Genomic DNA, 26,500 nt, shown 5'->3' with positions numbered 1-26,500 from the left:
AAACAAGACACCCGGGTAGATGCATTCATTTGGCAAGACAGTATGGTGAGAGACATTGAACATGATGCACCAGGGAAAGCAAACAGAAAGGCAAGGTTTTAGTGTGTTTACAATACCTGCAATTACCTGCTAGTTTGGTGTAGAAGAGGTATATTTTAGACACACTCAGGTCAACTTTGCAGTACTTTTTTCATAGTTAATTGATAATTGAAATCAGTCAATAATAATGAGAAATAAGTTCAGACGGAACTTAAAGATTGCAATGTGTATTTTATAGAATTGTCCACTATCAATGATGATAGTTCTTAATATTAATTACTACCATTTTATAAATAGTTTTTTCTACGATATATATTTACATTGTAGCTACAGGACACAACATTTATGTTGAAGGCTTGTTGCTTTTGTGCACAGTTACAGAACACCCCTGCAACCCTCAAAGGATGTGTTACAGTTAATGGATAGACTGAGGGAAAAATACATTGTATACTGTGTATACAATCTGTACAGGAATAACGTACGTCTTTTTGAATGAAAGATAAACAATGAAAAACCTTTTACGATTACTGTCGTATAATCATTTGACGTATTCTTATTGTAGAACTACTCTTGCCATGGTAAAGTCGAGGTAAGATTGGTCTGTGTTGGCCGAGGAACCAACCTTATACAACGGACCTCTGTAACACATAATTCTATATAATGTCTCTTCAGTCATTTCCTGTTGTTTCTACACAGTGAACTCTCGAATAAAAGCATAAAATGTCCAACATTAACACAAACAGAAGGATATTCAAGGTGCAGATGCTGAAATGTTCCAATCCTGTGAGTGAATGGGATAAAATTGCTGGTAGCTGCATCAACCTATAGTGATTTTGTGTTTAGGAAAACATAGAAAACCACTGGTGTTGCTGTTTTGACACCAGTCATATGCTGCTGGTGCAGGTTGCCCTTTACTTTTTAGCTTGCTACAGAAATGTTACTTTAATTCATGTTAGGCCCTGAATACTAACTATGGATATAATACATACAGAATTGTAGAATGGGTTAAAAAATATGGACATCCAGATGTGGAGCACAGATTTTAAAAGGATGTGACACGAGGACCACAACCCCAAACCTTTGGCGTCTATTCCAGTGTCCGCACAACATGTCAAATGCATTTCTACAGTTTCTTCACCGCATGCTGGGTGTGAAATACGGGGGATCACGGGGGTCACAGACTCCTTGATTGACACGTGAGACCCCCTGAAAGCCTCAACAGCAAGATTCTGGTGGGGCTCTGGAAATAATATTAAAACAAATATTTGACACTGATAACTGTCATCATAATGTCTTTTAAAAGCGCACTTTGTCCAGTTTTAGGTAGGCAAAGTTTCTGCTATCTTTATTTTGCAGCAGAGGTTTGTTGCTGCTTCAGGATTGGGGCAGACACACATTAAAGGTCCAGTATCTGAAATACCCTGCAGCATGTCCTTCCTCCTCACTCCCCCACTGACCTGCCCTAACTTTACACTTTAACAATAAACACAAACACCAACACTAACCAGAAGTTATTAAGACCTGAACAGTACTTAAGTTTACTTTGGGTTTGATTTGCTCAAGAGTTTATGAGTCACATATTTAAACATATTTAAACACGTATTTAAACACATAGAAAAAGTCCAACATTTTGCAGTGAAACTGCTACACAACACGAGACATGACGGGCACAGATAGGACATCAGGGTTCAAGTGACCGGAACCATCTGGATTCTGGATCCAACATCATCGATTAATAACTAAATAGATGTAATGGTCAGTTTGTGTGAAGAGCGACTGAGAAGAGCACACACACACACACACACACACACACACACACACACACACACACACACACACACACACACACGTACTCCTGCAGAGAGTAGAGAAGTTCTTCCTACCATTATGACCCAACGCAGTGTTTTAACTTTGTTGTTGCTGAAGAAGCGACACCCTGTTTATCCAGGAACATAAATATGAGTTTAGCAGGTTTTTATAAACATCAGTTCTAAGTGTGAGGGATTAGAAAAGAGGGGAGGAGCAGAGTCACTTGTTAACCAGCGGGGGCCACCCAGTTACTGTAAAAGCTATAATCAGAGTCTCTCACCACACAAGCCTAAGTGCATTCATGTGGAGATTGTCACAATATATTCATCACTATTGATTATATTATTTTGTTCATTTATTTATTTAATGCGGGGGGGTGTTCAGATTATGATCAGGGAGGTGTACTTCAGAGTAACATTGGAGCACTAGGTAGGGGGGGGGGGCCCGATTGCCACTGGGTATTTAAAATACTGACCACATGTTAATATTCAGGTCAAAACGTACATTGTAGCACCACATCCTCCACTATAATATATGTAGTTAACCAGCATTCACTTACTGTTTTGTAAAACAATGACTTGACAAGATGAGATAAAGACAAATATTGCCTCAAAATTGATCCTAAACTCATTGATATTGCGAGAGCACATAAGGAAATACGATCCCAGGAGACCCAGGATCAATAGTGCTGGAGCTCCTCCAATTCAAGGACAGATAGGGACATCTTTTATCAATACAGACCTCTGATACTGTCAGATGAAAAAGAAAGGATCTGTGACCCCGTAGAGCTGAACATTCTAGAACAAAACTGATAATTGCACTCTGTGTATTTTGGACTTCTTTCAGGTTCCTGGGCTTGAATGTGGGAGTTTGCTGTGTCCCAATTTGGTCACTTATGCCACGCCCCCATAGCAAAATTGTTTTGGTCCAGATTTGCCTACACCCACGTCTGGCCTACATGGCGAGTGGAATGACGGCCGCTCTGCCTCTGTTTGCCAGATCCATGCCACAAGTAAGCCATAGCAATTTAGCATGTCAACCAAAGGTGGCCCAAATTTGTTTTGGGATATTTGGGCCATATTTGCTATTGTACAAGTGGGCCACTTTAGGCTCACATCCACTTTGTCCAGGCCACAAGAATGCCAGAAGTGCCTCATCATTGCAGGAGATGGCCCACATCTGAATGCTATCTGGGACACAATGTGTGCAGCTGGCAGGACATGGTCTCCCGCTCCTTCTCCCCCTGCACAGCTGAATCAACCTGTCTCAGTATATACGCATCTTCTTGAACACCATTGCATTACATTACATTTCATTTAGCTGACGCTTTTATCCAAAGTGACTTACAATAAGTGCATTCAACCATGAGGGTACAAACCCAGAACAACAAGAATCAAGTAAGAATAATTTGCTTCAAGAAAGCATATAGTATAGTATTATATATATATATATATATATATATATGATATATATTTTTTTTTTTTACACTGGCAAGAGCATCGTCTTGCTTTGTGTTACTCATGCTTTGGCCAAACCCTGCCTCATTTGATACCTTTATTTGTTAATTTGTGTTAATATTCACTACATCTGTGTGGCGCCTTTGAGTCCTGAATTTAAACCATAACAGGGAACATTTGAAGTTGGTTGTTCGCCCACTTCACCATATGCTCTGCATCTTATGCATCCATTTTTAATTTGTGTAGTTGGTCAATTTAGACATTGAACATTTTTTTAATTAATGGATTCTCCCAACATGAATAAAAATACTGGTGAGTCTGAGCCTTGTGAGACATATTAACTTTTACCTCTAAGACATGTGTCACCTGTTGGGTTGAAATAGAAATCCTGTGACAGCTGTTACAGATGTTATCATGGCAACAGATACTGTGGTGGGAAGAAATGTGAAGTATGAAGTAATCATGACTGTCCATGAAAGGAATGATGTGTATTACCTGTAATAATAGTTCAGTGCAGAATGTTAAGTTAAAGGAAAAGTTTGTGTAATGAAGCCTTCAGAAATAATGAGTTGCTGAGTGTGATAACTAATGTGAGGAGTATGTCTTTGAGGGGGAGATGTAATAATTGGAATTTCCTACAGCAATTGTACATTAAAGGCACCGGCACACATGTGGTGATGTTTGTCACGACAATATATAGTGCAGCGAAAGACAGGAGGCAGTAGGGGCTTATTTCTGGCTATTACCTAATTTATGTGTTTTAAAAAAAAACTGATATGGCAACATTTGAATGACAACAAACTAAAAAAAAACTAATAATAATATTACAGTCATACTGCTGGGTTCTGTGGGCTCAGAGTCTTGTGCAAATGGTTTAACTTAAATGCTGCAAGCTGCTGGTACCAGTGATTTAACAAGTCATGATGTAGTAATAGTCGCCAATTTGTGTGTTTCTCTGAGGGAAGTCTGTCTCTTCTATACTTACATAACAGTTCACTTAACCCACGCACTAACAACAAAGCCGGACAAAGAGCTTAGTGCATCCTGCAATTCGTCACGGTCTGCAAAGCATAAGTTAACTTTTGCTTTGAATCAACTGAACTAATTATCAAAGTTTAACCGAGTGTATTTGGAAACTTATTATACTGTCGCTGTTACCGCACACACACACACACACATTATACAAGTAGATGCTTCACTTGAAATTTAAATAATTTTTAAAACTTATATAAAAGTGCCTTCCTGCGCTTATTTCATCCAATCGATTTTCCACATATTTTTAGTTCAGCTTTCAAATCTGCCCAGTTGTAATTTATTTCAGAGTCCACCTTTGCCCTTGTGTTCTCTCAAAACAGTCTGTTCATTTCTCTCAGCAGTCATGAAAAGAAGTCTCCCCTCCTCTGGTGTCTCCAAACACAATCAGTTTTACAACACAGTGTTAATTCAGGGCCCTGATGTTTTTCTTTTGATTAAAATATGTAGTTTAAGTCATGATTTGGTTCATTTGTATGTTTTTCTTTCAAAGTATTAACTAGTTTGTGGTGGTTGATGAAAGATTGAGTACATTTCATTATAGTTAGATTTGATTTTTTTAAATGTTTGCCTCATTTGGTTTTAAGGAATTGTTTATTGTATCATTGTATGTATCATTTTAATGTCCCCTGACTGAATCAACACTGTCAAAACAAACACAATGATCACCACACGTCCAGACAACCGAAGGGAACAAATTCTGAATCTACCACCAGTAGAGTTTTTACAGGTCTGTGGGCACGAGACTGTAAACCAACTATAGTGACTCTTGACCGCGACTCGCAGTTGGTAAATACACATATATGAAGGAGAAAGCAATTATTTCTAATGATTTCATCTCTTATCATTCTCTATTTGTATCCACTGGGGAAAACGTATCCTGTTCACTCCAAACATGTGCAACAGAAGGTCACACACAGGGTGACTCACTTCCATAAATTATAAATCACCCCAGCATTATATAGCACAGTTAATAGGCTACAGTAGAAGTTTGCTCTTCCTCTACCATCTCATATATAAATATCTTCTTTCCCCATTTGCAATTAATATAAAGTATAAAAATGTGATTCCCCCCAGAGGTGAGACCTTGAGTAGTGCATGTAATCCCTGGCTGTTTATGGCCGTGCTCCTATTAAAACAGCTAAAGTGCAATGCTGTAGAATATTCTAGGGAAATAGAAGAATGCAAAAAGTGAACTGTAGGACAGTCACTCAAACGGAAAGAGATGTGAATTAAGACTTTCCAAAAGTAATTACAAAGTAAGTATTAACATTATAGATAGGTGATTTGGGCTTATTCAAGAAAATGAAACAAAAACATACAGTACATATGGTCAGCATATAAACGGTAAATTACTTTTTTTGATTGTCCTAGACAAATCCCAGAGTGAATAATGTCCTTTCTATGCTTCCTAAATTCTGATACCGTTCTGCTTAAGACGCTAATTTAAATTCTGATTGGGGGAAAGTTTGCTGCCTGTCCTGCACCAGATGAGCAGAGTGAAGCAAATTGCAGTGGATTCAATCCATCTATTTTTATAAGCTGCAAATGGATGCAAACAAGATAATTATGGTCCACAAATCAAGTCTCTTTAAAATGCTGCAAAACTGCGGAGCAGCCTGATGAAGTCGTTAATGCAGACACACCTGAATCAGTGTGTTGGTTCCTTGGAAATGTAGGTATGTGTATTCTCTTTCCTCCATCCCTTCATGTACCCTGCCTGGCATGCTGCTGCAGCAGTACTGATCTTTTGAACAATGTTGTCTAAACAATGCGCTATTCATCGTCATGAAAGCCTTATCCTCACTGCGGCGCATCTGAAATCCCAATAGGTTACCTCTGAAAAGCTGACCCACCATGGATTTTTCTCAGTCCCCTGTTTGTTACTTAAAAGCAGCCTTTCTTTTACACCTCACCATCAAAGGTGAATGAGATGGGAGAGGACAAAAATTAAAGCCAGCACAGCCGAACTGTCTCACCTACATCTATGGGTCAGACCTTGTAAAGTTGCCGATTCGTTGTCCTGATGACCGACAGGACTCTGCCTGAGCTTGTTGGACTCTGTCCTCAAAGCAACAGATGAGAACCAACGGCAGTGTGTCTGCATGAAGACAGAGCAGTTAATCACAACTTCTACACATGAAGCTTTAATCAGTAATTTCTGTAATTGCTTTTAATGACATCTTTGTCTGAATTTAAATAGACTATTTAGTATTAAGACAATACACGTCACCAAATAATAAGCTGCAGTTATCCTCACAGTTAAATGTGCATCCATCAAAAGGAACTGCCCGTGTTGGGGGTTGCCACTGTGGATCACCATATGCATACTTGATTTGGCATAGACAGGGGCAGACCTACAGGGGGGCGTGGGGTGGCAGCTACCCCCGCTGAAAAATACCTTTTGGACAATCTAATTCAAAAACACATAAGTTAGAAGTTTTGGCTTGTTAGAAATTTACAGAAACAAAACTTGGATATCTGAGAGGAAGTGGATGAGCAAAGAGAAGATGGTCCCCACAGTCTCATGAATTCTACCCCTCTGCAAACAGTGTCAATTCTACGGGAGTCAACAACGGACAGTTTCTCAGGGTTTCTGTTCAGCCCCTCCTGCTCCCAGCTCCACAACGACTATGAATGTATGTGCTACAAATTTTAGTTTGACCAGTACAAAGGGTGGTGTCAATTCAGACAAGCTGCTATCCTACTACACCATATCAACACAATGGAGTATTTTTGTGATCTGAATGGAAATAAAGCAGAACTGATATAAAGCTGCAGTGGAAGGAAGACTCTTTCTAGAGAAGTTAGGTCCATTATAATGAGGTTTGTTCTGGTCAACCTGCACAACACACAGCCAAAGTATGTATGTTGTTTTTTTTTGTACACAGATTAATAGATATAATTGAAGTCATATCTACTCTATTAACATTGTTGAATTCCACAGTGCTGATGCCATTTGTGTGGACGAGCGAAGGATCTGAACGAAGATAAAGTTTTATCAGATTATTTTTGATGTCATTATCAAAACAGTGGGTGAAGCTCTGTGCTTGATTAAAAAACAGCCGATACAACAGACACATTAAGTTGCTTGTGATAAGTAAAATTGTTCAAAACCCCCCAATAAGGATACTGTTTGGAAGCCATTGGTTTTAAGAAAATGTTACGATATGTTATTATTATTGTTATTAAGTTATTGTCTTTTCTTTAACTAAAGCTAATATATGTTGTTTACAATGAGACTCCCACTGTTCACTTTCTACAGGCGTTTATAGAGTTTGGAAATATTCAACACATCCAAGAGGAGAAAAGCCACAGAAGGGTCAATGCATTATTTTTAATGTATCCCAATATCTAACTTGAAAACCTTTTTAATATGTTTGTGGCAATTTTTACCATCAGTGTGCCTTTGTTGTGCTGCTGTGGGAGTCGTGTAAGTTCTTAATGCAAGGATTTAACCTTTATAAAAGGTAGCCATGTCCAATGTTGAATATAACCTAACCTTTAAGAGTCGTTTCACCATCGGCTTTCTTCCCTTGCAAGTTTCTTCTATACTCACTGTGACATTTTCAAAAAAGTAACAACAGTGATAATATGCTCTCGTATCTATTCCAAACTTGCACCTCCTACTCAACACATTTCTCATTTTAGTTCAGTGGCTTCAGTTCCAAAGTCAACAGTTCTTTCAATATATTCCATTAAAATGAGTTGTGATTGCCAGCGGGGAAATGTCCCTGTCCCTGGGAGTTGCTTACTGCATCCACATCTCATTATTTCTCCAGACGTTTTTTTTTTTACATATGATATACATGCCTGATAAGAGTTATAATGTGTTATAGGATGATATTTTTTATTAGAAATGTAATTGGTGTGTACAGGCAATGGCAGGTTTCTTTGACCAGGGTTTACATTGGGTAAAAGGTTCAAACTGGATCTGCTGGAGTTCCGAGCTGGATTCCAGGCAGAGCATGGAGCAAGGCAGGGTTCTGTTTGATGGTTCATTGGAGTGCAGGTCGGGTACATGGTTTAGCAGGTGAAGAATTCAAACAAGCAAACCAAGACCTGGCTAGATATGGACAGAGGCAGGAAAATGAGCTGCAGGTACACAAGGATTACAATGAGACAACCACTAACTGGCACAGCGACCAGTTAGTTTCAGGGTAGCGTTACCACACTGAATGTCTGAATGATTTGATGGAGACAGGAGAGAGGGACCCAGATGGAACAGAATTTCTGTTCCAAGTTTTGGAATAAAGTAAACCCACCTGAAAGCTGTTGGATCAATTCTATTTATACCTGGGAAATGTGTATTTATTTCATATTGTGTTATTGCTAACCGTTTTTTTTTCAAGTCACAGTAAGACTTTGCTTCCATTGCACCAGGGAGGATTTCATACAATTATTATAGCGGCCTCACTAGATGCTCATAACCCAGCAATACTGTAAACTAAACCCATGAACTAACAACGAGCCATGCAGATCGGCTGCCACTTTATTGCTTTGTAAGATAGTAAAATGAGAACTTTATAACCTTATACAATTTTATTTTTAAGAGAACTTTAGAATGACATGTAATTCTTTATACACATTCAACTGCCTCCATTAAACATGGAAGCAGGCAAGACATTTAGTTCCAAAGACACTAATGAACATTAATCTTTTAGCACTGCTTGCACACCACGGCTATTCGTTTTATTCATTTGTTGGTTTGTGTTTTTTGTAACAGGAAAGAGAACTGCAATACTGCTTCATCTCATCATCCACTCTGTCACTATTTCCCAAATTAAGTCTTGTCCAAAAGTAACACAAATGTTAATAATATGATGCTATTACTAATATCACTGTAGATTATAATGTACAGTATTTATGTATTCATGAACAGTTTTCAAACCAGTAAACGGAAGCTCAAAGTATCCTTTGATTTGACTAGTGCTTCTCAGAAAAAACTAGGACTGATGGACATCTCTTCATTGCTTCATTTGCCAGAGCCTGAACACTCTTTATCATAAAGTATGTTGTGCCAACTCTTTGTCAGTGGAAGTCTGTGTTTCTGTACTTCATTACTTTCTGTCAAATGACTTAAAGTGCCACTCTTATCCACCTATCTGGGAAGGCTCCTTTTTTTTCTTCATTTATGTATATTTCTTTGCTCCCATTGGCTTCTTTATCAGCAAATGATTATCAGACTGACTCATCTAAAATGAATTTTAAGAATGAGTGGCACATTCAAGAGTTGTAATGGGATTTCCACTGTGAGACACTCTGCAATCTTAAATATGGGTGAATTAATTAAACTAACTGCATTCATGTACATAAAAGAATTCAAATCTTCCCAATGTCATAAGGGGCAGTGCAAAATATAGTCACATTGCATGAGCAGAAATATAATGAGCACATTGTTGTAGAGGCTGCATCACTGAGCACCAAGTCTGTGTCCTTATCACAGTGCTGACTCATCGTCATAGGGCGTTTTTTAAACAAACATCTTAAAATATGTTAAATTATGTTGTATCACCTGGGACTGCAGATGGAAATTAGTCAAAGAGACTAACTCTGGTACATTTATTATGAACCATTGTGCTCATAATAATTAACCTACACTGTTCCTTTGAAATAAATCAAAGCTAAAAAAAAAGCCCTCTACAAAGTTGGGGAGAGTCAGTTAGACTGTAGAGTGTGATATTGTGGTGTATCAAAACGTATCAGTGCTCCTATTAGACCTGGTGGTCAAAATACTATCAAATAAGATTTGTAGCAGTTTTTTCACGACAGGAATTGATTCTGCTAATTTAATTGAGCTCAAGGTGTTGTTCTACCACTAAGTATAGGTCCCTGCCTCATGTAGTCCTTGTTTACTTGCAGATCATTGGCTGATGAACCTAAATGATGGAACTTATGATGGAACTAGCACCATGCTACTCTGGCTACTCTGATGAATTGACTGACTAATGCAAGTACAGGATCTGGTAGTGCCTGTTGAAAAGTGAAGTAACACAAGCTGTCTTTGGCTTGTTGAAGACGAAGACTGACTAATGCAAGTACAGGATCTGGTAGTGCCTGTTGAAAAGTGAAGTAACACAAGCTGTCTTTGGCTTGTTGAAGACGAAGTACTCCTCCCAAAGGCACAACCTAACATGGTGAATGGGTTTGTATGTCTCTGTGATCCTGGGAGCTGTGTTGTTGGGGGCATTAGCCTCTGGTAGGGTCTTTCGAAACAAATTGGGCCCAGGAGAGAAACCAGACTAAGAGTGATTCACAACAACAGGATTAAGGGCACTTTTGGAGACTGTCTCACCTCGCCTGTATTGGGGATACAGGGGCACCCTCTCGGAGCCAGACCTGGGAGGGAAGCTTGCCCAAATGGGGCTAGCAACAGGTCCTTGGTCAATGGCGTCTAGTCAGGCACAGTCGGAAAAATGATATTGAGCCATCATCCTGTGGGCCCACCATCTGCTGGAAAGGATATTGGGTAAAAGTGTGCTCATCAAATGCTTTATGAATAATCCTTTGGGGACCATGAATATTGATAATAAATTTGAATTGTTATTCTTGCTTGTAGTTGCTAAGACATCTTCTCAGGATAAACTTTGGATAAGCTGACAGATCATCCAACAGGCCCTGCAGTGTTTGACACAGATATTGTTAATGTACTTATGTTTACTTATCTTGCCAGCGCTGTTGTATCAGTGTGTTTTGAAAACACATATTCTGCAGCATCTAACTTTGAAGTCAAGAACAGTTCAACTGTGAAGCCATGACAAATCTGTGAAATTAAATGAATGCCTGGTTTTCTTTTGTCGGGAGAAATGACGCTGCGTGCAGCAACATTTCTCAAAGCCACTGAGGAGGAATAAGTGCTGTATGGAGCCTGATTACAGCCTGCCATGCTTAAACAGGAGGTGAAATGTTTTCCAAATTGCTCTTCATTGCTGTTTTTTGGCAGTTCATTTGGCTTCATCTGACTCTCCTTGACTCATGCAGATGTTCCTCGCAATATTTTAATTTGTGGTAATGAGTCAGGAAGAGGGACTGTGCTTGGTAAAGTGACTGCTGGAAACCTCAATATTATTTTATCCTTTGTTCAAGCCTTCATGTGGAGAAAAGGCGAGAGAAGAGAAGACATGAGAATAGGGATCCCTCACATATAATCTTCTCATGATCACATTTAAAGATTAGTTTTTTAAGAATTATTGTAATCACAAGAAAATAAACCGTGTAATATTATAATGTTTTAATGCTGTTTTAACAGGTGCACCAGCTGTTGAGTTCAAGCATGATTCTCAAGCATCGCTGTTTGCTGGCGTCATTACCTCTTTGAAAAAACAAGTTTGTCACTGAAGCGCAATGAATCCTGGGATAAGTCATAGCAGCATGACGAGGCGGCCCCATTTCAATCGGTCTTCAAATGTAGACTCCTCAGGATGCAGCCCCTGAATTGAGACAAAGCTGGCATGTTAGTGGTCGATGAACATAAAAATAAAACACCAATGTATATGAAGCTAATGCATATAGATTTACTCTTGTTAATTATTCTGCTCAAAAAATATTTAGATTAAAGTTGTGTGAACAGTATTGATCTAGATTCAGAAACTTAATTTAATACATATGATTGTTCCTTTAGCTAATACCTAAGTGAACTGTCCAATGAGGCTGAGCATTGCAAAGCTGAAAAACTCTGCAAGCTGCAGTAATGTGATGCTGTATCACCAGCTTGTAATAACAGACATCACTTGTGCTTTCAAGGTTTTCTGTCAGTCCTTCAAATCTCTACTGTAACATTATGAGTTTTTATTACCCTCACTGACTTGCATAAAAAAAAAAGAAAAGTTAACCTTATGGCCAATGCCATGCATATTTTGTTTAGTTCACATGAATCCAGACACCTTAAAGTTTAATTGGGAATTTTATGTCACTTGCAGGTGACAGGAGACTTATTATTCTTCTTCCAACACCTGTCGTCCACCAAGGTCACCCTCAATAAGGCCCTGCACACAGGATAAGAGGGCTACCTGATTTGCATGCATAATATGACATTTCTATGTTAAATGCCTTGTCAAAGGGGAACACTTTCTTCAGAAGACAAAAAATGCCTTCAGCGTCAATGACACAGTAATGTTGCATATATGCTGTAAGCTTTTCCACAGGGTGGCACCTCCTGGTTTGTTTTTATGTCAGCACGAGCAGCGACAGCCTTTTCCATGGCAGTAAGGGATGGCTAGAAGCTGGCATCTGAATATTAATAAAGCACTAAACTTTGAACAATATACTTGAAATATTAAAAGACCGCTGTTCCAAATATTAAAATGAAAGCACTGTTTGCTCCAGGCAGTATATGGGCAACACAGTCTGGTCACTGTGGTGGAGGAGTGCAGGGAATGAAATGCCATTTTAGCCCATTGAACGTGACACTTTTTCTTCCATCTACCTCCCCGCACTTCTCAGAGAGGAAGTCAGAGGCCTGACCTTTTCTAGTTTCCTTGAGGCTTTGCTGGAGCAAAATGCCCTTCGATATTTTGCTGCGTATCTGAGCTAATTGAATCTAAAAGATTGCGTGCGAACCCAGGGCTGTGGTAATGAGAGCAGAGCTGCCTGAACACAAAAGGTCTGTAAATTGATAGAAAAGGTGGGCGATCCCTCTGACAATATGCCTCAGACAGAGCCTCCAAAGGGCAATCTCCCACTCTGCCTGATCCTCAGCGGAGCCAAAAGGGCACAGAGGGACGAGTGTTGAGTTACAGCCTCTAACCTGCCAATCCACCCGTCTACTTCATGAGTCTGACGTCATTTTGATCATTCCTAGCTCGCTCACTCACTCACTGGAGTCAGGACACTAACCCTGGCACATGCGTGCTTATAATCAAGTTCACACTTTACAAGTTAAAACAATGGTTTTAAAAAAAATTGGGGTTGCTAGACTCATTCCCCCGGCAAAAGGGATGAAAAATGATGAACCTACTTTCATTTGGCTTTTCACCTGTATTGTTTTAGAGACAGTGAAGGGAGACAGGGAACGTAAGTGACAGTGTGAGCAAATGCAATAAATGGATTGACCTGCTGGGACTGGAGCAGGAGACCTGCTGCTCAGGGCATGTGTGTCTTAACCAATCGGGTTGCAGTGGCCTCCTTTTTCCTTGCAGCTAACGTTACTGAAATTTACATCCAGGTAAACTGTGTGGCAAAAGCATTTGTCCATCGGTCTTTCACGTTACTGTATGTCAAAGAATATTTTATATATATTTTCTTATTTTTCATCATGGGTCAACAATAATTTTGTCCATTTTTTTTGCTGCTGAGACAATGAATGGGCAATCTGCAAACCACCGGGCACACACACACACACACTCACTATATCAGTAATACTCGCTTTTAGAGAGTAGAATTTCATGTTGCATATTGTTATTTGCAGAAAACTGTCATTATAAATGCATTAAACACTCACAGATAAATACTGATGTCTTCACACAAAACGCACACACACATGGAGGGGTGGAGAGAGTACATGGAGGCTTAATTATACCAGACTGCAGCAGGCAGGTAGTCCATTCATATTTTAACAGTAATAACAGTAGCAATTACTGCAACTCTCTCTCTCTCTCTCTCTCTCTCTCTCTCTCTCAACCTGTAAAACTGACAGCACCACTGATACTTTCCCTACGTTAATAAACTTTGGTTTGACACTGACACCACATTCAGTTTGAAACACAAACTACAACCACTTTCCACAAACTGTTTTAGTGGCAGAGAGGACAAGGTTATGATACAGTATGGAGGAACATCTGTCCCCGTGGTGTAGTAGATGAGTCATGAACTGACTTTGGAGAAGCACAACACACTCTTGAATAGAGGCATAAAACTCCCATTAAAAGCTGAATGCACTAACATACAATAAGGCCTGAAATCATTGAGCTCCATCCACACCCCCAACCTCCTTCGCCGTCAGCAGAGCTCTGAATGCTGAACCTTTGGCCTTTATTGCACACGGATAGAAAAAAAAAACTCTAGATCTGGATAATGCATTGGGCAGGATCTTTTCATTTCCGTTGAGTTTGGCAGCAGTTATATCAGTCACCTGTTGTAAAACCTCGGTCCAGACAGCATGTGCATTAGTTTGGGAAGTAGTGAAAAAAAGACACACATGTAGTGAGTTCAGGACACACACCAAGAAAACACCACAACACTTCAGCTCTCTTTGGATTGTTTTTAATGATATAACATGAAACAAGGACTGCAACAATACCAAGTCACTCAATATATAGGCGCTTAAAGTTGGTTTGAATATGAAACCACACCATTACATTCAGCTGTTTGCAGGATGTAAAGTGATGAGGTGGAGCGCTGGTTAGCCTTTAGCCTAGCGCGTAGCTCGGCTCGCTCCCCCCACTTCTGTTTCCTCTCCCTACACGTAAACATAGGCTTTTCCAGTCTGACTGCCATCAAATGTTACTCTGACCTCTCGGGTAATCCTTCCTTGTGATAGACATTGAGAATAGTTTATAGAAAAAGACAATTTTCTCCCTGATTGTCTCATTTGCTGTTGTATGCCATAAAGAGGCAACGATATTAAAACAAGACCGTTTCATAACCAGTTAAAAACTATTTGTAGGGGCTTTGAACTTTGATGTCAACATTTTTGACAGGCAGCCTGGAATGGCAGGAAAGTTCTGGCTCTGAAAACAATCTGGTAGAGATTTGACCCGTGGTTTGTGTGGTTAGTGTCAATTAGGTGAACAATTTGCAAGATATGAGTTCTACACCCACATAGCAAAATTATTTTGGTCCTGATTTGGCCAACTTCCCTCATCCCATATTCAGCCCACATGCCACATGGAATGCTGGCACATGGACGGTCTGCTCCTGTCTGCCTTATCTGGGCCACAAGTAAGCCATAGCAATACTGCATATTAAGCAAAGGTGTCAAAGGTGGCCCAAAGTTGTTTTGGGCCATATTCACCATTTACCCCTTTAGGTTCACATCCAGATTTCACTTTGTTGTGAGCACCACATGTTTGCCAAAAGTGGGCCATATTTACTATTTTACAACTTTAGGTTCATATGCATTTTTTCCAGGCCACAAGAAAGGCCGGGAGTGTTGCATCATTGCCTGAAGTGGCCCAACTATGTGTGTCATCTAGGAAAGACAGACAGACAGACATGTGTGGAATTAGTAGGTAGATAAATCCTAATCTAGTTGTAATATATACAGCTGATACATTTTGTTTGCTACAAATTGCAGCTACTTCACCAAATTGGTTTTCATACCACAATAGGATAAATGGAAGCTAATAGTTGCCAGGTAAAAGGGCTAAAAAAAAGCAAAGCCATTATAAAGATCTTTTAATCGTCCGCCCTCTGAGTTCATACCTGCAGCTGGCTCAAACAAGGGGAGCACTTCCTCACCTCACCCACCCACATGCAGCCATACACTCAGGGACAATAAAAGCAAACTGCCTTGGCCCTGCTGCTGTGTGGACCAGCCCAGAGAAAGACATTTCAGAGCAGCTCAGTGCTTGTAACCTGCAGCTATGTGAGCAGGCAGCAGTGATTAAAATGACATCAGCACCATGGAAACTGTGCATCGTGCCATTCCCTCAAGGAAAATCACAGGCCTGTTTCCAGCTTTATTTCACTCCAGATAATTCAGGGAGAATTTTAGTGCCACAATTAAGAGCTGAAATGTGTCCTGCCGAGGAGCAAAGGAGAGCTTTTATAGAAAAATTACGACAAAACAGAAGAAAGGGGACCACAGGTGGAGCTTCTGGGCAGCATTTTCTGTTGCAGTCATTGCAATCAGCTCCGACCATCACCGACTGACCGGAAAATTGAACCTAACGAACCATTCAGAGTTAGGTCTGTAACATAGAAGCTCATAGCTGGGTGTAATGTTTGAAATGTGTACGGATCTATTGGAATTAATATTTGCCTAACTTTAGCATTTCGATTGTGTTGAAATTAGCTAGTAGCTAAATCTGGTAGAATACATCTTTGTCTTTGTATAAGATAAATGTTTTTTTTCTATACATTGCGATTTATTACTACAAACAAGTAAATTGAACAATGTAGAATATTTTGGTCAAAGCATAAACCTCCAATTTACTGCTTCCTGTAAAAGTCTGTAAACCTGCGACTATTGTTGGGGGATTTTCTCCCATTGCTTCCACTATTTAGACTTGCTATACCAGCTTATTGGATTACATTTCATTATTTTATCATTATTTTGCTGTGACATGAAGCTTTTATTCTGCTTAAAAGCTGTATTGTCTGAAGCAGGTTGTTGTGTTATTTTGACTCCAGAGCTGCAGAATTTTTTTTTTTCATGTAGACATGTCAGACATGTAGCCAAAAACACGGTACAATTTAATTTCTTTAACAGGAGGAAAACAATACATTACTGCTTCAACTAAATGTTACATCTTTGAATGTGACTCTCACCAAATAAAACCCACTGGTTTTAATGCTGTGGCTGTGGTGTAGTATAAAAGTGTGAAACATTATCACTGGGAGCAGTTACACAGTGTTTTGATCATATAGAGACTTTACAGGCCTAGAAGGAGCCACAGTGTCAGCCTCACTGCACTTTACTAGTGGACGTTCTACTGAAGCAGTCACACTGGGTAGGTAACATGTAAATCTTTTAAAGATTTATAGTCAACTGAGTAATGGAGCTTCAGAGATGTGACCCAAATCACATTATATTACTATTGTATGTAATGCATCTCTTAATAATATAAAGAACAGTGATGCCGCAGTAATTTAAGAAGACAGTTCAATATGCCGCAAACTCAAATTAAGCACAGTAATAAACTGGTGTTGAATCTGTTGTGTAGCTGTATGCCTTTTATTATAGATGACTGAAAGATGAGCTGTATGCATGGATGAATCTGTGGTTGGCTACACCACTGCATCGGTCCCTCCACCTCCATTGTGACAGATGGTGTATGAATCTGATGTTTTCTACACATCTACTGTCTTTGTATACTTTAGTTGAACATTTTGTATTTAGTCGAGCATCAGTTTACCAATAGTTGCTCACATCAACGACAAAATATTCTTGTCTGTAAACGCTCTCACTAAAAATTAAATCAACATTTCAATATTACATGAAATCACAAAATGCAACAGTTATCGAAAAAGAAAGGCATTCAATTCCATTAAGTCTTGCTTCTGACGGAAAATGTGATTGTGATCAGACTGAGCACAAAACTAATTTCACATTAAATGTGCAAACGTGTGTCTGTGAGCATATTTCTGCAACATTTTGCAATGGAAATGATCTTAGAACTCGATGGGAAATTCAGTTTTTATTGTTGTTTTTATTCCTATTTTCAGTGTAAAGCTTATCAGAATTTAAACAGTCTCATCTCAGGAACCGTTTATACCTGGCATTACCATGGGTCTTGGATGATCTGATCACAGGTGGATGGCTCCACATGTGATGGGATGTTAATGGCAGGTATGAGCAACGCGTTTGTGACCCACACAGAATAAAGCCGGGGGGGGGGGGTTGTTGTCCGCACCAGCGTTGGCTCCAATGGCACCAATGCTGATGAACCAACAGCTGCTGATCCAGTGACACTTGAACCTTGGTACTGCATGTGGCTTGAGTGAAGGGCTCACGAATAAAGAGGCGAGGTGAGGGTGGGGCTCACAAACCTAAAGGATAAACCCAGAGTGACAAACAGCAACAAACACAATGTCATCCAGAAGATGTAATTGATCCACACTTTTGAGAGGAAGCTCCATCAGCAGACAGGTGGTGATGCTTTTGAATAAACATATCTTTACTTAGGAATCGACATCATGCGGAATGGCCCTTTTATACACGTATAGTGCTGGGCTCTAGTGCTGGGCCTTAGCTTTGATTACAGGTGTGAATGTCTTGCCCTCTCCTGTTTCTTTGGACAAATCCAACCTGAACGCTCCAGTCTTGACAGAGCAGGAAGTGGTTTGGATTCAGCTCAGTTATGTCACTGAACAATTCACATCGTCCCTGCTGACCTGTCATCGTATTTCCCATCCCTGTCACTTCTATTCAGACTGTTAGAAAGCATCTTGTCCCTGCTGTCAGCTACACCTTACTGTGATTTCTAAAAGCTCTGCTTAGCATTGTGACTGTTACTTTATGTTTAATGTTTGGAGCCAAGCAATGAGGAACTGTCCTCAGGGGAAATTATAGTCTTCGATATTGATACAGTGCAAGTCATTGATCTCTGCGTCGGTGTGCGGTCGTGGCTGTGACTTTATCTCTCCTCTGAGGCCCGCAGTGATGCACCGACACAGACTGACCAGGAGGCAGAAAGACTCATTACTTCACTTTACAGCTCGTCACAACACTAACTGCCCCAGGGATCATCCCTGACATGGTTGTACAAAGAGGGGAGCATGTAAGTAGTTTCATAAAAACAAGATTATACCTGTCAGATTTAGTTTTGGGTGACAGTTCAAAGTTTATAGCAGAAACAGACATTACATTCACGGTTTGGCACCTTATCACATGGCAATTACAGACGATTTCAAAAATGACATTGCCCAGGAAAGAAAGAGTGTTAGTTGTGATACTGGCTGGATAGCTTTATGATCTTGCTGTGCCTGTGTGAAAAGCGGAGTGATTATTCTGGAGGAGAGAAGCATGAAAGTCAGTGAAATACCAATCTGAAGGTCACAACCTTTTGCTGATCTGAGCAGATGGACTGGTTTATGATGTGAACCTTTCAAATGGAGGGTCGATGAGGCTGAGTGATGCCGCGCCGCTGGTCCAGACGGGGGCAATTCAAAGACGGGAAATGTTCCTCATATGAAAACAACTGAGCAACAAATGAGTCTCATTATCCCATGATACAGCTGAACCTATTAGGAGACCAGTTGACCGATGCTGCCAAGTCAGACTGCAGTGAAACCTTTCAAACACGCACTTTTGTTTCAAATAGCAGAACAAGTTTCGTGAGGTTTAAATATCTGCGACTGAGTTGTTTAACTTCTCGTGCTGCTCCGGTGAAGCTTCACATATGGTACAGTGTCTTCACAATGAAGATAAGATCATTAGTCACATAATGGGGACATTTGCTGTGTTACAACAGCATAAGGGACAGTAAAAATAAGAAACAATTAAAAAAAGGGAAAATGAAATATAAGGAAATATTAATATTGTAATAATACACACAATATGAACAGGATTCATATGAATTAAATAGGACTACACATGGGAAGATATTGAGATTGCACAGAAAATACTATTCAAATTTCACTCACGATGGAAGGACAAAATTAAATTGGAACCAAATTATTAAAACAAGGTGTATAGAAAATCTTGAGCAGGAGTTTAGTACGTATATGTATAGGATTAAATTGATGGAAGCAATATGTAATGAAGATTACCCAGGTAATCCTCCTAATAAATCCAGAAATCTCTCTCTGTCTGTTCATCCTTAGATTTTCTCCACAGCGGCTCGACCAATAGACTTCAAACCGGGGGGGGTATTACTGAGGAGCCAGTGTCGTAGTGAGGTGGTTTGAATGAGTGTTTGTCCGGACAAACCCAGGAGCACAGATAAGGATTACTGAATCATGGGACTGAAAATGTTAGTATATGGAAATTTGTTTTTGTTTAGTTTTTTGGTATAAATATACAACAATTAGAAAATTAAATCTGAAAAGTTCCTAATAGTGAAGCTGTCCGAATTTATTCCTATATAACAATTACAATTATAACAAAGAAATCAATAGTGGGGTGGCATAAGGGCGCAGCGTGGCTCAGTAAGTGGCTGTGTAGGAATCACAGCGTCCCTATCTGGTTCAGTCCCCTGCTCCTCCAAAGAGAGTTGAAGTGTCCTCATCTGCTCCTGATGCTGCGTCATCATGTGTGTATGAATGTGTGCGTTAACGGCTGAATGAGACCTACATTAAGTGGTCGATAGACTATTAAAGTGCTCTATAAATGCAGGCCATTTACAATTTACCATCTATTCTGTTCTATTCATGAATAGATTTAGAGTGTCTAGTGGTGCGCTGCCTGTTATATTTATTACACTGCAGTTTTTTTCTACTGGCATCCTTATTTGTTTATTCGATCATCCTGGGGAGGGGATTATCAACTGTGATGGTTACTGTGCAGCTCTGCAGAGACTCAGTCAGTCAGAAACAAGATGAAAAACATATTACTCAGTTTGACTGACATTATGCACATTTTATGGTGAAATTGGCTAAATGCTTGTCATTGGAAGTAAAATAAATAAATGGATCAGTCTCCAAAAACAACAGATTAAATTGTGTTGGAAAGAATTTAAAAAAATGAAAAACATATACATGTACGTATTCATTTAAGTAAATAGGTATTGGTTGATTTAGATGTATAGCCTAGTTATAAATTTAACTGATACGAAGAGCTATTGTTATTCTCATTTAATATACTGGTTATCTTCTAATGAAAGTATTTGATCACTTACAGCTCTGATTGTAAAGTGCAATCAAAGCTGAATGCATTAAATCATCATAAAACGCGTGAGCATTTGTCTGATCCAAAGCATCCAAACATGATCTATAGGTGCCATGTCTCAAATTACCACCAATACAAAGCCCTCTGTTCCTTGAGTGTATATAACTGTCTACCAATATCATTATGAATCATTTAGTCTTCAATAAACCATCAATCGTTAAGGCCTCAGTTATTACTGGAGCGTTATACTAAAGTTGTCAATTTTACTTTTTGTACTTGGATCTGACTTCCAATTTGAAAATTGATAAAAAACACTGTAACCACAGTTAAAAATGCCTCCTAGACGCTCTTAGACAGCACCTTTGTTTGACCCACCACATGTTATGTTGCTCTACAATGTGGTGTACAGGAGTTCGGGCTACATGTGCTGCTTGCAGTAAATTCGATACCTATAACAAGTCTCATTTGTACATTTTTTCTTTTAAGTGACAGCGCTAAATAAACATATTATAGATATTCCTAAAAGTCGGATTTTCAGATCAAATCAGCAGCTTCTTAAATGTGAGGATTTTCTGCAGGAAGGAAAATAATATTTCTTTGGATGAATCCTGTAGTGTGGCAACCAGGCTGAATAAGCTTCCTTTTCTTCTTTTTTCCACCTCACTGTTTAGAGTCGCTGGTAAAGTCGATTCAAGGTTGCAGTAAATAGTGGTGATGTGTTGTGTTGCATTACAGTAAACAGGCCAACAAACTGAAGCCAACAAAATCTCTGAACTACCCTTCTCCACTGATGGAGTCAACCCAGTGGATCTCATTTCAGCCCGTACCATTACATGCTGTCACAGCTTTGATAAAACTTTTAATTGCATTCCCCCGAGCTTTTCTCTGATGCCTGAGACAAATTGACTTTGGGCTAAAAGTCAGATGGTATCAGAGATTTTTACTGCAGTCTCCAGCAAATAATCCTTTGTAAATTTGATCTGCGCCCCACAAATAGCAAGTGGCACACACAGATGAGCAGATCCAGTCCGCCTGCAGCTCTTTATTTATACCTATTTATGTGGTAGAGAGAGGACTCCGGGCACTGCAGCTGAAAAACAGGCACTGCATTCAGTGAAAAGCTGCAGATAACTGAAATGCAAGCACATGGAGAAATGCATGTACCGAGCTGAAAGCGCATGCATGGCAAACAGAGCAGTGGTGTTTCAAGGGCAGCATTGCAAGTGATAAACCTGCACAGATGTGTGTAATTTAAGAAGTCAACTGGTCATAAATGAACACGAGCTTAACATGTTTAATTTGTTTGAGCAGTTGGATTGCACAGATTTCATATTACGATGTATGGTTGTACACAAAGAAAGTGAGAGCACTGTAATTTCTTTATCAGTTTTAAGCACCAGAAGTGGGGAGATGTTGTGTGAAATAGCAGCCTGAACAACACTATCAGTAACTTCTCTGTCAGTGCTTTTAGATTAAAACACTGTAAAAACTAATATCTACTATTTCATCATAAAACATGTAACAATTTGTAATTGTTGACATTGAATAATCTTTTTCAACTTCTTGTCACTTCTTTTTTGCGGGAAGATCCTGCTTTCGTTATCTCATCTTATAGCAACTACAATATTTAACACTCCTCTTATTATTAAAGCTGCAGGCAGTAATGATCAGGCCCCCACACGTTTCAGTATAAAACATGTTATTCCCTGTGTCCACTAGGTGGTGCTTTAATTCCGACTGAATATTGTTACTTCTTAAGGCGAGGACTCTTATCAAACAGGTGAAGGCTGTGGCAGATCTTCCCCTGTCATCAAAATTACAGGCTCAATCCAAACACATCACATTTGAGGCAACGCCACAGCCACTGACGTAAAACTATGTGTTTTAATAAGTCATCATCACAGAGGTCTCTTGAGTGGACACACCCTATTGAAGTTTTAATTCTGTAGGAGGAGTTTGTTCAAGTCAAATGTCTTTAAATTCCCAAAAGTGACCACAAAATTCAAAATGGTATTTCAGTTTGATGCAATTCACACAATTGATGCAATGCAATAATAAACATCTCTTCCGACTACACGTTGGTTAAGAAGATGATGGCCAATAACCATTGTCAACTGACTATGTTGATATTTATAAAAAAAAAAGGAAAAAAAAGAAGTTTAGTTGCACTTATACATGGCATTACATGTAGCACTTGTAGTTTGGCTTTTTTGAAGAATAATTGTCCTTACATGATTCTTGCTGTTTTGCACCCAATGGTTAAAAGCACTTATGGGAAGTAGCTTTGGATAAAAGCATCAGCTAAATGATATGTAATGTAATTTCCTGCATTTCAGTTGGTCCTTCGCACTTGTTGCTTTACTTATACAGTAACTTTTAAATCAAAAATAAAAAGTGTTTTACATGACAAAATCAACGTTAAATTTATTCAGCTTTTAATTGTCATAATCTTCTTTTAAACTACAGAGAATAAAAAAAAAAGATTCTAATACAAAATGATGAAAATAATAAGATGAAAATTCAGACAAAAACGAAATTGAGATTTGAAAACCAAATTGCCCTTGATTTGACTAAGGCCCCAGATCAAGTTTGTAGGTTTTATTTCAACATCAATTTGATTTAACCACAGGAGAAAAAACATTTTCTTTGATGCTGGATCAGGAGTTGACTTGGTGTTAGCTGACAATGTGAAGGAGTGGGCAGTGATTACCTGTAAGGATTTAGCCTAATTTGCCTCATCTAAACACACAATAAACATTTTATACCACTTTAATATTCCACATCCTTGTTGTAGAGTCTTGTTGCCAAAACCAAAGTCTGTCCACTGCAGGTAGTTTCACCTCCTGTAATATGAACCTGTCCATTAGGGCAGCAGATTTATCAGACCAACTGACATCAGACCGTTTGCAATTTCGTTTTGATTCTAAATTTAGATTTTTCTAGATCATTAAGTGCCACACAGCTGCTGAATTGAGAAAATGAAATGAAATGAAACTCAAGATATTATTGGGCTGATGTTCTCAGTAGACTTCCAGATTGTGTATCATGACAGGTTTGTGGGTGTGAAAGACACTTTTCTCTTTTCAGCGGGAACAGGATTTAATTGCAGGAGCATGATTAATCTTGCAGTAGTGACGGCTCACCACCTTGCCACCGTGAAATTCAGATTTAAGTATCACATCCTCGGGGACCTCTGGATTAAAACTAGGGTGGCATTAGCAAGTCTTCCACACCTGACCACATAACAATAAACACCTAGGGGATACATTACAAAAACACATCACAGTTTTTTTCCCTTCGCATTGGACTAATTATCTCTTCTGAGCATAAAAATATCTGAAATTTCTATTCACAATCTACAATCCCAAAGAAAACTCGAGAAGTATTGGTTTGAATGGAAGAGCAGGATGTAGAATTTATATTTAAGCAATTAAAGTCAATGGCTCACATAATGCCTGGAAACGTCCTCCTACCATCCAGTTAAACACAGAGAAATGTTCTCATTTACAAGTGTCTGAGAAGCTGTTGTGACAGTTAATGTCAAATTGTCCTCTCAAATTACCACGCAGCATCTAAAAAGCTGTTCAATTAATCAGTGAGCTGACTGACTGTCATTGAACGCGCCTAAAACAGAAAGTCTGCTGCAGTTTTAAGATCCACACTGTATAACTGAATGTACAATCTTTACAGCAGAAAACAGGTGAAACATCACTCAGCCATCTGTAAAGATTGTTTTTTTTTTACAGTATACTTTATACTTTAATCATGCTTGAATCTTGATATTAATAAAATTCCTAACATAATACTGCAAATCAGGCAGTTTGCACAAACATGAGATGAGCAAGCTGTAGCATTGGTTGCCAGTTAAAGGATGGTTGTGAAGCAAAGTGGTGTAAATCTGGGCCGTTAAAAAAAATATATATATATATTTCATTTGCTGAGCATGTTTTTAAACACACGGGGAGCTGACCTCTGGATTTAAACCATCTGTGAGCAGCAAACACAAACACGAAAATTAAAAAAGAAATCTCCCTCTGAGGGCTGAACCATCCACTGGATATTCACTAGATCAGTGACCAGTCATCAACTGGTAGCCCGCAGGACATATTCAACCTGTCAAAGCTTCCCATCGCAAGAAGGCTTGACGCTCTCTTTTTTCCCCCAAGGAGAACATGTCTAAGTTGGAAAATATAAGGTTGCATAAATAACGCAATTAATACTTATAAAATGATTCATGATGGAATGAAAATTGTAATAAATTGACACATGGAGACATTTATTCGAGTTAATCTGAAACACCTTATTTTCTATGATCTCCTTAAAGTGTGAACTACTGATATGAGATGAAGGAAAGTTCATGAACATTGTTGTTACAGAGTGGCACTTTTTCTCTGACAAGAAGTGACAATGTTGTACAGCGAGCGTATAAGCTGACAGCAGCCAAAGTTAATTTGTCATGGTTGATGTGACGACGCACTGCCACAAAAATGTTTGTTAAATGAATCTGCGGCGTTCAGAAACAGATATAAATGAGAATATTTGCTGCTTTAATGTTTTTACTCTTAATCGATAATACTTAATTGCATTGGAGGTAAGAGAACCTGCAAATCTTTCCAACTCCAGTATCTGAACTCAGTCAAATACTGCTGAGATCAGAACATATTTCACATTTATACTGAGTTTATACTGCGCGACATTCTGCTGTAGAGTATAAATGGAATGAACCTCTATAATAAAGTGGTTCTTGGTTGTTAATACCCTCAAATGTCTGCTCAGCATGTTTAGACACCGAGGGCGTCACTGGTCCAGCAGCTTGTGTAAACAGGTCAGAAGAGCTCAGCCAGTGGTCACTGTGAAATCATGTTATGTTTTATTAAAAGTCATTTGCATTTGTTTTAGTGAATACATTTTTCAGTTCATACACAAATATTTCTAGTCATAAATATGAGTAAAACGCTCTTAATGGTGATTCCTGCTCTTCTTTCACAGACTTTCAATGAATTCAGAAAATGTTAGCAGGTAAATTATGAGTTCTGGTATTTAGGAGAGCTAGCACTGTTTTTCCTAGTGTTTCCCATACATTGATTTATTTGACTGCACTGACCCGCACAAGAGGGTTTTCCTTTTTTCTTTTGTAGTTCAACTGAGAACAATCATATTTCGCCATAGATTGGGCCAAAGGTTACGGCCCTGAGTCGGTGCAAAGAGCAGAGGTGTCAGCAGAATAGAAAGTTGCACGGTTGAGGGAAAGCTGACAAAAAGAATATATTTTTAGAAAAGAATGATCCATTTAATATCCCCATTCGTATGATTCAATTCCATTAACTTCTAAAGTCGCCAGCTGAGTGAGAAATAGTAAGGCAAAGGATAACAATTATGAAACTGAGAAGTTTAAATTTCCACGGTTTTAGTTTAAACAGGGAAGGCATTAATTGAAATAATTACATTTTCCTCCTCATTTTTCAAGCCAGTGCAGCAGTATGACAGAAACGGTGAGGATACCCAATGTTCTACAGTATATATTATTATCCATATTATATTTGAAAGTGCGCAGCTGTGTTCAACATTCAAAGGTCAATCGCCTCACTTCACTAGTTTCCTGTGTTATATTTAAGTCAACATGGACGTATTAAGATCGCATCACATTGAGTACATACAGAGAAAGTCATGGCGAGTGCAACATGTGACTCCCGACTCGAAAGAACAACGATATTGCAGACAAAACTGCACACCT

Source organism: Hippoglossus hippoglossus, chromosome 16 (genome assembly GCF_009819705.1).
Source record: "Hippoglossus hippoglossus isolate fHipHip1 chromosome 16, fHipHip1.pri, whole genome shotgun sequence".
NCBI lineage: Eukaryota > Metazoa > Chordata > Actinopteri > Pleuronectiformes > Pleuronectidae > Hippoglossus > Hippoglossus hippoglossus.
Note: the sequence above shows the minus strand (reverse complement) of the source record.